Raw genomic sequence first — 14048 nt, 5'->3', positions numbered from 1 at the left:
GAGGAAGAGGTAGATGAAGATGAGATGGGAGACATGATAATGCGTGAAAAATTTGACAGAGCTCTGAAAAAACTAAGTCGAAACAAAGCCCCCGGGAGTAGACAATATTCCATTAGAACCATTGACAGCCTTGGGAGAGCCAGCCATGACAAATTCTTCCATCTAGTCAGCAAGATGTGTTAGACAGACATCAAGAAGAGTAGAAAATTCTAATTCCAAAGAAAGCAGCAGCTGACAGGTGTGAAAATTACTGAACTATCAGATTAATAAGTCACAGTTGCAAAATACTAACACGAATTCTTTACAGACGAATGGAAGAACTGGTAGAAGCCGACCTTGGGGAATATCAGTTTGGATTCCATAGAAATGTAGGAGCACGCGAAGCAATACTGGCCCTACGACTTGTTTTAGAAGATAGGTTGAGGAAAGACGAATCTACGTTTATAGCATCTGTAGACTTAAAGAAAGCTTTTGACAATGTTGACTGGAATACTCTCAAATTCTGAAGATGGCAGGGGTAAAATACAGGACACGAAAGGCTGTTCAGTTTATACAGAAACCAGATGGCAGTTATGGTTTGGGGGGTACAAAAGGGAAGCATTGGATTAGAAGGGAGTAAGACAGGGTTGTAGCCTATCCCCAGTGTTATTCAATCTGTATATTGAGCAAGCAGTAAAGGAAACAAAATAAAAATTCGGAGTAGGAATTAAAATCCAGGGAGAAGAAATGAAGAGGTTTGCCGATGACATTGCAATTCTGTCAGAGACAGAAAAGGACTTGGAAGAGCACTTGAACGGAATGGACAGTGTCTTGAAAGGAGGATATAAGATGGACATCAGCAAAAGCAAAACGAGAATAATGGCATGTAGTCAAATTTAATCAGGTGATGCTGTGGGTATTAGATTAGGAAATGACACACTTAAAGTAGTAAAGGAGTTTTGCTATTTGGGGAGCAAAATAACTGATGATGGTCAAAGTAGAGAGGATATAAAATGTAGACACAATGGCGAGGAAAGTGTTTCTGAAGAAGAGAAATTTGTTAACATCAAATAAAGATTTAAGTGTCAGGAAGGATTTTCTGAAAGTATTTGTATGGAGTGTAACCATGTATGAAAATGAAACATAGACATTAAACATTTTAGATGAGAAGAGAATAGAAGCTTTGGAAAGTGGTACTACAGAAGAATGCTGAAGATTAGATGGGTAGATCACCTAGCTAATGAGGTGGTACTGAATAGGATTGGGGAGTAGAGCAATTTGTGGCACAACTTGACTAGAAGAAGGGATTGGTTGGCAGGACATGTTCTGAGGCATCAAGGAATCACCAATTTAGTATTGGTGGGCATCGTGGAGGGTAAAAATCATAGAGGGAGACCAAGAGATGAATACAGTTAGCAGATTCAGAAGGATGTAGGTTGCAGTAGTTACTTGAAGATGAAGAGGCTAGCATAGGATAGAGTAGCATGGAGAGCTGCATCACATCAGTCTTTGGACTGAAGACAACAGTAGTTGTCCTTGCATGTCATCTCTTATAAACAAAAATTACCTAATGGAATTGTATTGCTCCACTTGTCTATATTAATACTGTCAAGACTACTGTAGTTGTGAATTAGTCTTAATGTACATTGCTCAACAAAAGTTTGAAATAGTTTTAAAATGTAGTCCACAATATTATAGGTTTCATTGACCTGTGCACTTTGTCATTTCCCAGTCATGTACACATACTGCTACCACAGCAGCAAACTGCAAGCAGTCCAGTATTGACAACAGTTTCATTCAGTTTGTGTTTAGCACTGCGGTAACATTCCACGTTGAAGTATACAATACTTTGATAGATTCAGAATAGTGGCTTTACTTTCAGAAGGTCATACACAGCAATATGTTGCCAATCGGTTACATGTCGCTCTAAGTGGTGTATCTAAGATGTGGAGATAGTACAGAGAATTGGGAAATGTGAACAATATACCTCACCGCAGTCATCCTCTTATGACAGTACCAATGCAGAATCATTTTCTCCAGCTGTCGGCTCATAGGCACCCAATAACTACTGTCTGAAATATTGGAAATGACTTTGCCTGGGCAACAGGGATTTATATCCCAGACAAAACAGTGTGGAGGGTGGTCTTCTCTGCAGAAGACCAATGAGAAGTTTTGCACTGAACTCCCCCCTGCGGGTCCTGGGTTTAGAATAGGCCCGAGGTATTCCTGCCTGTCATAAGAGGCGACTAAAAGGAGTCTCGCACATTTCAGCCTTTATGTGATGGTCCCCTGTAGGGTTTGACCTCCATTCTTCAAAATTTTCCTGAAGAGTGAGCCAGTTGGGGAAGGGCGCCTTACATGGTGCATTGTGTCCATCGTGCATTGAGATCTCTAGCCCAGTTTCTCATCGTTGCATTGCAGTCCTGCCCATTCCCCATCTGTTGGGTGAGGACACCTTCCTGAGTACGTTCTCCACTATGCGCAATGCAGTGTCGCTTTCTGCGTCGACGATGACCGTGGGCTTCTTTGCACCTGGTATCGAGCACAGTAGCCAGTCTGTTGTGGTGGGGCTGCCATGTACCCTGTTGGTTGTAGCCCCCTGACAACACAGGGATTGCTCTGCTGATGCCTGCACCGTTAACTCCCCACGTATGCCAAGGGGTAGATATCCATCCCCCTGGGGCATCAGGAGTCTCGGCAGTGGCCATCCTGCGAGGTGGCCTTTGCTGTGGCTAGTTGGCGCCCGTGGTGAGGGCCCCTGATTGAAGTGGGTGGCATCAGGGAGTATGACATGATGAAGCATAGTCCATCATCTCAACACCAGCAGTCTCTAAGCGATCATGAGCTCAATTCAACGCACAAAAGTACGACCCCAAATCGTTCCCCTCCCTGGCCGCACCATGGGAGGAACGTCAGGCTGAGGATGGCAGTGAATCTTATTCGCCCCGGGAACCTTGTATGTTCGAGAGCTGATGGGGAGTCTTTTATGACGATGAAGCACAGTTTTTTGTTGAGCATTTAGAGGACAATTTTGTGGAGGTGGAGTGCTTGTCAAAATGAGATCTGGGTCAGTCTCGATCTAAACAGCATCCTGTGCCCGTACACGGGAGTTACTTGCTGTTGACAAGCTGGGGGATGTTCCTGTAACCATCACGCCCCATTAGAGCCTAAATATGGTATATATTTCATAGGGACCTTCTTTTGCAGACCGTTGATGAACTGTGTGCCAATTTAGAGTGGTGAGGTGTACATTTCATCCGGCTTGTCCACCAGGGGATAATCGGGTTGTCACCAGTGCCTTCATCTTGGCCTTTAAGGGTGATATATTGCCCAATAAAGTCAAGGTGATGGTCTACCGGTGTGATGTAAAGCCCTATATCGCTCTCCTGATGTGCTTTAAGTGCTGGAAGTTTGGCCCTATGTCTTCCTGCTGTACTTCCAGTGTTGCATGCCGAGATTGTGAACGCCCATCACAACCCAATACTCCATGTGCCCTGCCTCCCATCTGTGTCAACTGCGGAGAACACCATTCGCCTTGCTCACCAGACTGCAGGATTCTCCAAAAAGAAAGGAAAATCGTGGAGTACAAGACCCTGGACCGACTGACCTACACTGAGGCTAAGAGAAAATTTGAATGCCTGCTTCCTGTGCATATGACATCGTCTTACACTGTCGCTACAACAGTTACAGCACCATCAGCTACACCAACCCAAGTCACCTCTCAGCTGGAAGACTACACCTGTCCCTTTAATGGTGGGGGGCATTTCCCTCCCTGTTGCTCCTGCACCACCTACTTCGGGAGCAACAAACCCCCCGCCCCCCCCCCCCCCCCCTTCTAAACTGGAGAAGTGTTAAGTCTTCTTCAGCTTCTCTCATTAGGAAGGGGTCCTTTGGGTCACTCCCTTCCCAGGATTCTGCTAGTGGGAAAGAAGACACCCACCAGTGGCCGAAGAGACCAAAAGCAGCTGCACGCAGGGATTCACGCTCATCCTCAATCCCGGAGATTGAGCCAGTGAAGTCCTCCCAGCCAGGGAAACCCAAGGAGCAGCAAGAAAAGAAAACCCCTAAGACCTAGGTAATTGCTGTACACCCATACCACCACTACCTACAAGCTCTGCAGCTGAGGATGGGGTGGAGATTTTGGGGTCCGCTGAGGACCTAGATTTCGCCAGACCCTCAGACAAAATGGATATAGAATGCCCAGGCAAAAAGTTGGTGGCAGCAGGTGACCCTGAGGTGCCTCATTGAATGTTCCATGCCTTCCCAGTCTCATGATGTCATCCTCCAGTGGAATTGCAGCAGTTTCCTCCACCGACTGGCTGAGCTACGGCAACTGTTAAGCTTTACTCCTGCTATCTGCATTGTCCTCCAGGAAACCTGGTTCCCGGCAGTGCAGACCCCTGCCCTCTTCGGCTATAAGGGATATTACAGGAACCGTAGCGACTATAATTGAGTGTCAGGTGGAGTTTGCGTTTATGTCCTAAACTCAGTCTATAGTGAACATGTGCCCCTTCAAACCCCTCTAGAAGCTTTGGCTGTCAGAATAACAACAACACAGGAAATAACTGTCTGCAATGTATATCTTCCTCCAGATGGTGCAGTACCCTTATATGTATTAGCTGCACTAATTGATCAACTCCCTAAACCTTTCCTACTTCTGGGAGATTTTAATGCCCATAACCCCTTGTGGTGTGGTACCATGCTTACTGGCCGAGGCAGAGATGTCGAAACTTTACTGTCTCAGTTCGACCCCTGTCTCTTAAACTCTGGGGCCGCCACACATTTCAGTGTGGCTCATGGTAGTTGCTTGGCCATTGATATATCAATTTGCAGCCCATGACTTCTCCCATCTGTCCACTGGAGAGCACATGACGACCTGTGTAGTAACGATCACTTCCCCATCTTCCTGCCACTGCCCCGGGGTCGGGCCACGGACTGGAAAACTTTCACATCTGCTGTCCCCACATCGATGTGATGGTTGAGCAGGTGACTAGCAAAATTGTTTCTGTGGCAGAAAACGCGATCCCTTGCTCTTTAGGGTACCTGAGGTGTAAGGCAGTCCCTTGGTGGTTGACGGAAGTCGCTGAAGCAATTAAGGAGCATCGGTGAGCTCTACCGGGGCATAGGTGGCACCCTTCCCTGGAGCACCTCATAGCCTTAAAACGGCTCCATGCCTATGTTCACTACCTTATCAGACGACAGAAGCAGGAGTGTTGGGAGAGATACATCTCAACCATTGGGTGCCATACGTCATGTTCCCAAGTCTGGGCAAAGATCAAACGTCTTTTTGGGTATCAGGCCCTAACAGGTGTCCCTGGTGTTACCATAAATGGTGTGTTATCTACCAATGCAAATGCGATTGCCGAGCACATTGATAAGCACTGTGCTCGAGCCTCTGCGTCAGAGAATTCCCCCCAGACTTTCGCTCGCTCAAACGGTGACTGGAAGGGAATGTCCTCTCATTCACTACACATTGCAGCGAATCCTGTAATGCCCCATTTACAGAGTGGGAGCTCCTCAGTGCCCTTGCACATTGCCACGACGCAGCTCCTGGGCCTGATCAGATCCACAGTCAGATGATTAAACGTCTTTCATCTGACTACAAGCGACCTCTCCTCGTCGTCCTCAACCAGATTTGGTGCAATGGCAGGTGCTCAAAACTGGTAAAAACTCGCTTGATGTGGATAGCTATCAGCCCATCAGCCTCACCAATGTTCTTTGTAAGCTGCTGGAAACTATGGTATGACGACAGTTGGGTTGGGTCCTGGGGTCACGTCGTCTGCTGGCTTCATGTCAGGGCGGCTTCTGCCAGGGTCGCTCTACTACTGATAATCTTGTGTCCATCGAGTCTGCCATCCGAACAGCCTTTTCCAGACGGCAACACCCGGTTGCCGTCTTTTTTGACTTACGTAAAGCAAACAACACGATCTGGCGCCATCATACCCTTGCCACATTGTATGAGTGGGGTCTCCAGGGCCTGCTCCCAATTTTTATCCAAAACTTATACTGTCGCTCCATAGTTTCCGTGTCCAAGTTGGTGCCTCATAGTTCCATCCATATCCAGGAGAATGGAGTCCCGCAGGGCTCTGTATTAAGTGTTCTATTTTTAGTGGCCATTAACGGTCTAGAAGCATCAGTCAGGCTCTCAAACTCACCTCCGCTGTATGCAGATGACTTCTGCATTTCGTACTGCTGCTCAAGTACTGGTGTTGCTGAGTGGTGCCTTCAGGGAGCCATCCACAAGATGCAGTCATGGGCTGTAGCCTACAGCTTCCAGCATTCAGCCACAAAGTCGTGTGTCATGCACTTCCATCGGCGTCATATCGTTCATCTGGGACCAGCACTTTACCTTAATGATGATCCACTCACTGTAGTGGAGACATATCGATTCCTAGGACTGGTTTTTGACACTTGATTGACTTGGCTCCCTCATCTTCGTCAGCTTAAGCAGAAGTGCTGGCAGCACCTCAATGCCCTCCGTTGCCTGAGCAACACTAATTGGGGTGCAGATCGCTCTATGCTGCTGCAGCTCTACAGAGCCCTTGTCCAATCCCGAATTGACTATGAGAGAGTGGTTTATGGTTCGGCAGTGCCTTCAACGTTGCATTTACTTGACCCTGTGCACCACTGTGGGGTTCAACTAGTGACAGAAGCTTTTAGGATGAGTCCGGTAACCAGTGTACTGGTGGAGGCCGGAGTCCCTCCATTGCAGATCAGATGTGCACAACTGCTCACCAGTTACGCAACACTCATTCATAGTTCCCCTGAGCATCCGAATTACTGTCTCCTTTTCCCACCCACAGCAGTCTATCTCTCGCATCGGCGGCCCAGGTCGGGGCTAACGATTGTGGTTTGCCTGTAGTCCCTTCTCTCCGAACTGGAGTCCTTCCCTTTACCACCTCTACTTGCGGTCCATTCACATATGCCTCTATGGTGTACACCTTGGCTGCACCTTCGTCTGGACCTTTCATGAGGCCTTAAGGACTCCATTAGCCCTGCGGCTCTCCGTTGTCACATCCTCTTGATTCTTGACATGTTCCGGGGCTCTGAAGTGGCTTACGCCACTAGCTCGATGTCTGATGTTCGTGTTGGCTTTGCCTACGTGAACGGCAGCCATATTGAATAGCATTCCTTTCCTGATGACTGCAGTGTATTCACTGCAGAGCTGGTGGCCATTTCTTGTGCACTTCAGTATCTCCATTCATGCCCTGGGGAGTCTTTTCTTTTATATATTGACTCCTTGAGCAGCCTGAAAACTATCGACCAGTGACTCCTTGAGCAGCCTGAAAACTATCGACCAGTGCTACCCTTGTCATCCTTTGGCAGTGTCCATCCAGGAGTCCATCTATGCCCTGGAACGGTCCAGTCATTCAGTGGTGTTCGTCTGGACCCCTGGTCACGTCGGAATCCCAGGAAATGAACTTGCTGACAGGCTGGCCAAACAGGCTACACAGAAACCACTTCCAGAGATGGGCGTCCCCGCAACTGACCTGTGTTCGTTATTACGCCGCAAGGTTTTTCAGCTTTGAGAGACGGAATGGCAAAATCTCAGTATGCACAACAAACTGCGAGCCATTAAGGGGACCACGAATGTGTGAAAGTCCTCGGTGAGGGCATCTCGCAGGAACTCTGTGGTTCTCTGCAGGCTCCACATTGGCCATGTATGGGCGACCCAGGCAACCTCCTGCGCCGTGAACACCAACCTCAGTGTCGGTGCGGCGTCTTGTTGACAGTGGCCCATATTATTCTGCTGTGTCCTCCTTTGGCAGTCCTGCGAATTTATCCTCGGTTGCCGGTCTCGTTATCATTGATTTTTAGCAGGCAATGCCTCATCGGTTGATTCGGTTTTACGTATCATCCATGAGGTTGAGTTTTATCATTTGATCTAAGTTTTAGCGCCTGTCCTTTGTCCCTCTGTGTCCTCCACCCTAGTGTTTTTGGGGTGAAGGTTTTAATGTGTTTTTATTTTCTTGGTCAGCCAGCCACTGTAATCTGCTTCCTGGTTTTACTCTCTTGTAACTGTTTCTTGCATGTCTGTTGTTCTCTTGTCCTCTTTTGTTTCTTTTAGTGTTTGTTGTGTTTCCTTCATTCTTGTGGTCTTTCCTTTCTTTCCATTTTATGTTATATGCCGTATCTATTTTATTCTCACATTTGTGGCATAGTTTTATTAGTAACAAGGGACCAATGACCTCCTAGTTTGGTCCCTTTCCCCCTCTTTTATTCCAACCAACCTACCTACCTATCTCTCGCACTGAACAAATGGAACTGATGTAATCGAAGAACCTGGGCTGTTGCCCATCAACATTGGACCATTGCAGAATGAAGTAATTTCATGTTTGCTGATGAGACCAGGATTAGCTTACTACTGGGCACTAGATGTGCTAGGGTTTGGTGAAGCATTAGACGACACCAGGAATACGGATACATTCAGGAAGTCCATCCTTTTGCAGGTGGAGGCATGTTCTGAATGGCAGTAACGGTGGGACAGCGACCCCTCTCATTCCCATCTACAGCAATTTGACTGGTCCCCGATACCCCCAAGGGATCTCACAAACAATTGAAAGGTCCTACAAGTGTGAAGTCAGTGACAACTTCATCTTAGTTGATGACAATGCAAGACTGCACTGTACTTTAGCTGTGTCTCAGTATTTTCAGAGATGCAACATTAACGGAATGCATTGGCCAGCACAGTCACCAGACATGAATTCAACTGAGCATGCATGGGACCTATTGAAGGTGGCCATTGCACGATGTCTGAATCCACCTGACTATCTTCAGAACCTCACTGAAGCTACCTTTGAGGTACGGGACCTCATACCCCAAGATCAAGTTGGTTTCATTCAGAACGTGCCTTGAAGAGTGGAAGAACCCATCCGTTTACAGGGAGGACATACTACTACAGACTGATAATTATCATCATGACATTTTCACTGTTTTTGTTTCCGATATGCAAGTTAGGAAGGAGTCTGCTTTGTTTTTAAAAAGAATATATAGGGAAACATTCCACGTGGGAAAAATATATCTAAAAACAAAGATGATGAAAGTGCTGGCAGGTCGATAGACACACAAACATACACACAAAATTCAAGCTTTCGCAACAAACTGTTGCCTCATCAGGAAAGAGGGAAGGAGAGGGAAAGACGAAAGGATGTGGGTTTTAAGGGAGAGGGTAAGAAGTCATTCCAATCCCGGGAGCGGAAAGACTTACCTTAGGGGGAAAAAAGGACGGGTATACACTCGCGCGCGCGCACACACACACACACACACACACACACACACACACACACACACACACACACACACACACACACACACACACACATCCACACATATAGGCACAAGCCTTTGTGTAGGTGAAGGATTAGGTGGGTGAGGGCAATGGATTGTTCAGTTTGGAACTGGTATAGGGACTGATGGAAAGAAGGGTTGCAGCCAGAGATGGGAACTTTAAGTGTGATGCCTTTGGGGGTAATGCCAAATGTTAGACAAGCCTGAGAAAATAGAATATGGGAGCGTAATCTGGCTAGGGCGAAGGCATGTTTGCGGAGGGAATGTAAATAAAACTTAATGGGGTCGTTGTGGGGGTGTTGTGAGGGTGAAATGGTATTAGAAGGTGGAAAGTGTAACATGAGGCTGAAATGAAAATGAAAATAAAAATATATGGGGAGAGATAAAGGTGAACTGGAAAGTAACTGGAGATCTGGTGTGAAAAAGGCGAAAAGGTGTTGGTTACAGCTGGGCTATGTTGGACTTGGGTTGGTAGACAACGATGTGCACAAAGGTTAGGTGGTTGTGTTGCCGCCAAAACACGTTAAAGGACGGAGAAATTCGGGAAAATTTCGAAAAAACTGCGTGTAATGTATTAAAAGGAGTGGTTTTGTGGTGGCAGATTATGAAAATGAGGCTAAAAATTGTCTGACGAGGAAATGATGATGTTAAAACCTGTGGGAAGCGGCTAAAAATTATCAGTGATGTGGGAAAAACGGAAATGGAAATAAAGCGAAAGTTATTAGAAATAGCCAAAATGGTTGTTTAAAAGGTGAAAGGAACTGTTTCTGAACTAGAAACAGTGGATTTTATAGCAGCGGTAGTGTTGAAAGCGGCAAAAAAAAGTTTTTGGTTATGGTTTGGAAGTGGGTTACGTATTGTTGAGTATATATAGGCGGAATAAAATTGTATAGCAGATTACGGTAAAAAGGAGAAGGTGAATACAAAGTGAAACTACTGGCAAAAACACAAAGAGAAAATAAGACGACAGGAAAGATTTCGAAATGCAACAGTGACAATAACAAACGTAATTGTTGGGTTCAAATTAATGATATTAATATAATAGAGGGAAACATTCCACGTGGGAAAAATATATCTAAAAACAAAGATGATGTGACTTACCAAACGAAAGCGCTGGCAGGTTGATAGGCACACAAACAAACACAAACATACACACAAAATTCAAGCTTTCGCAACAAACTGTTCATCAGGAAAGAGGGAATGAGAGGGAAACACGAAAGGATGTGGGTTTTAAGGGAGAGGGTAAGGAGTCATTCCAATCCCGGGAGTGGAAAGACTTACCTTACGGGGAAAAAAGGACGGGTATACACTCGCGCGCGCGCGCGCGCACACACACATATCCATCCACACATATACAGACACAAGCTTGTGTCTGTATATGTGTGGATCCGCACATACACATACACAGACACAAGCAGACATTTGTAAAGGCAAAGAGTTTGGGCAGAGATATCAGTCGAGGACGAAGTACAGAGGCAGCATCTCTGCCCAAACTCTTTGCCTTTACAAATGTCTGCTTGTGTCTGTGTATGTGCCGATGTGTGTGTGTGTGTGTGTGTGTGTGTGTGTGTGTGTGTGTGTGTGTGTGTGTGTGTGTGTCTATATACCCGTCCTTTTTTCCCCCTAAGGTAAGTCTTCCCGCTCCCGGGATTGGAATGACACCTTACCCTCTCCCTTAAAACCCACATCCTTTCGTCGTTCCCTCTCCTTCCCTCTTTCCTGATGAAGCAACTGTTTGTTGCGAAAGCTTGAATTTTGTGTGTATGTTTGTGTTTGTTTGTGTGTCTATCGACCTGCCAGCGCTTTTGTTTGGTAAGTATCATCATCTTTGTTTTTAGATATATATATATATAAATCTTTCTTGTTCTCATAAGGAATGAAGTTTATTTTGTTAATAAGGTATTGTATAAATCTAAGTGGGTGTAGTGTAAGAAGGGATTGTAGTAAACTCTGACATTCCAAATGTTTGTTGAGGTGTGTATTTTGAAAGTTCCAGAGTTATAGATTTCAACACAGTGTGATCATATCTGCCAAAGACAGAAATACAATAGACAGTTGCTAATCCGGCCCTCAGTAGTCCGGCCTCTCAGTAATCTTGCGCACATCCAAAAACACGTGTGCAATGAATTATCGTGTGCAACAATGCTTTATATACTGTATTTGAAATAGTAGCTTTCTTTACTGTTCGGAATCACGTCTTCTAAAAGAAAACACATTACACTAAACCTGAAGCAGAAACTTGAAATTTTAGGTAAGTTAAATTGAGGTTCTCCGCAGAAAGCCATTGCTGCTGAGTTCAATTTTGGATGAGCAAACTATTTATGACATCAAAAAGAAAGATGATGTTATTCGACAGTACTCAACATAAATTGGATAATGAGTTTGGAAAACAGAAGGTTATGCGAAAGAGCGAGAATGAAGAATTGGACATAGCTATTTACAGGTGGTTCATACAACAACCCAGAAAAGGAATTCCAGTCAGTGGCCCAATTATATAGGAAAAAACAGCTGCATTTAACAAACATCTTGGCAGTAGTTACTTGTTTGCAGCGAGCAAAGGTTGGCTATTGAACTGGGAAAAACGGCATAGCATTCATCAGCTGACAGTCACCGGCGAAAGATGCTCAGCTAACGATGTGAATGCTGGTGAGTTTGTAAGCAAGATACAGAAGATAACAGAGGAAGAAGATTTAATTGCTGATGCCTCGTAAAATGCTGATGAAACAGGACTCTTTTACAAGATGCTTCCTTCAAAACCATTAGCTGCCAAGAACGAGAAGGAAGCTCGTGGTTACAAGCAACAGAAACAGCACGTAACATTAATGGTGTGTTGTAATGCAAATAGGAGTCATAAACTACCACTTATGGTGATGGGAAAATCCTGACATCCACGTTGTTTTCAACACACTGACATAAATATTCTACCAGTGCAGTACTGCACTCAGAAGAAAGCGTGGATGGACAGACAAATATTCTCTCGGTGGTTCCATGAAACGTTTGTACCAGCAGTGAGAAAAGAGCTAAAGAAGAGAGAGCTTCCACTGAAAGCTATCCTTATAATTGACAATGCTCCCAGTCATCCTTCAGATGTTTCTCTGAAGTCCGATGGTATACATGGACAAGTGCTCTTCCTCCCATCCAATGTGACAGCCCTAATTCATTCCAAGGACCAGGGAATTTTGGAATCAATTAAATGTCATTATCGACATTCACTTCTCGTCTCCGTTCTGAACGAAAGTAAAAACGACTCTATCGAGACTATGCTAAAGGTATGGAAAGCAATTGACATACATGTTGTTGTTTTCCAAGCAGCCGAAGCATGGGATAAAGTGGAGAGTGCTACCATAATGAAGAGCTGGAGAAAATTGTGGCCATACATTGATGCCGAGTTGGATCCAGTAGTGAGTGACAGAGATGAGCCAGTCAGCTCGGAATTATCAATTACTTTGTACACTGGCATATTCCACATCCTTCCAGGAGGAGAAGAAATTGATGATGAAGATGTTACTAAGAGGCTGAATGAGGAAAACTGTGATACAGACCAAACTTTAACAGGTGAAGAAATAATCAAAAGCATGCAAGAAAAAGTAATGACGAAAGTGATGAAGAAGAGGACACAGGAGGAGATAGGATGAAGATTTCTCACACTGCTGGTGCTGAAGCTGCCGAGGTCTTCCTGGATTACATTATGCAACAACCAGATACATGCAGTACCGATGTAATGCTTGTAAAGCGCTTGCATGATAAAGCATGCCTCCATCATGTATCATCACTGCAACAGTTAAAAATTAGGGACATGTTTCATAGTGAATGATACGACTGTATAATTATGAACAGTATGCACTCAAGGACTAGGTCTTCTTTGAAAATTAATGTATATTTGAATTTAAAAAAGTATATCCTGTTTTAAAATTGCATCCTTCGGTTTAATAAAATACAGTACACTATATCCCCTATGTCTTAAAAATAAATAAAAAACAAAATAAATGAATAAAATAAATTTCAGATACTCAATAATCCAGCACTTCTGCTAATCCAGCACCCATATGTGCCAGGAATGACCGGATTAGCGAGAGTCTAGCGTAATTAAGTTGTATACACTGCTGAGTAAGAAAACTGCAATATCTTGAAGTAATAATAAGATGATAAAAATTTTCGCCATGGATGACTAACAATGGTACTTCATTCACTATTTGCTGATTCTGTCATTAAGTGGCATAGTGCTTCAACATTATGTAGTAAATGAATGTGTTTCTGGGATGCTTCTACCAAAGGCCACTCTAATTGGCACCTACTGTCATCTGTTGAGTCAACAATCATCATCATCATCTTGGACAGTTTCCAGCCACTGGCTGGGTCTGTCAGGAACACAAGCCTCTCCATCGTGTTCTGTCTTTCCACCATTCCCCCTCTTCCACCTTCGTCCAGTTCTCTCCTCTTCTCATCACACATTCCTTCACTCCCTTCACCCATCTATCTCTTGGTCTTCCTCTGGGCCTCTTCCCCTCCAGTTGCAGATCAAACATCCTCTTTGGAATTCTTCCCTCATCCATTCTCTTCATGTGTCCATACCACTGCAGTCTTGATTTTTCTATCCTGTCCTGTACTGGTTCCTCCTTTAGTCTTTCCCTCACATACACATTTCGCAATCTGTCTCGTCTTGTTACACTCAACCTGCTCCTCTGGAACTTCATTTCACTAGCCTGTATTCTACTTTTGTCGCTTTTGTGCATTACCCATGTCTCACTTCCGTATGCCAATATGGGGACAAAGTAGGTTCG

The 14048-nt window shown here is 44.9% G+C and overlaps 1 protein-coding gene across 3 annotated transcripts in view; it reads left to right on the top strand.

Moving 5' to 3' along the window:
• The window catches only part of LOC126412637 (uncharacterized), a 172121-nt gene that overhangs the window by 57078 nt on the left and 100995 nt on the right, over nt 1–14048 (top strand). The gene's annotated exons all lie outside the window — the stretch shown is intronic.

This window comes from Schistocerca serialis, chromosome 7 (assembly GCF_023864345.2).
Source record: "Schistocerca serialis cubense isolate TAMUIC-IGC-003099 chromosome 7, iqSchSeri2.2, whole genome shotgun sequence".
Taxonomy (NCBI): domain Eukaryota; kingdom Metazoa; phylum Arthropoda; class Insecta; order Orthoptera; family Acrididae; genus Schistocerca; species Schistocerca serialis.
Note: the sequence above shows the minus strand (reverse complement) of the source record. Positions and strands in the feature narration are given on the sequence as shown.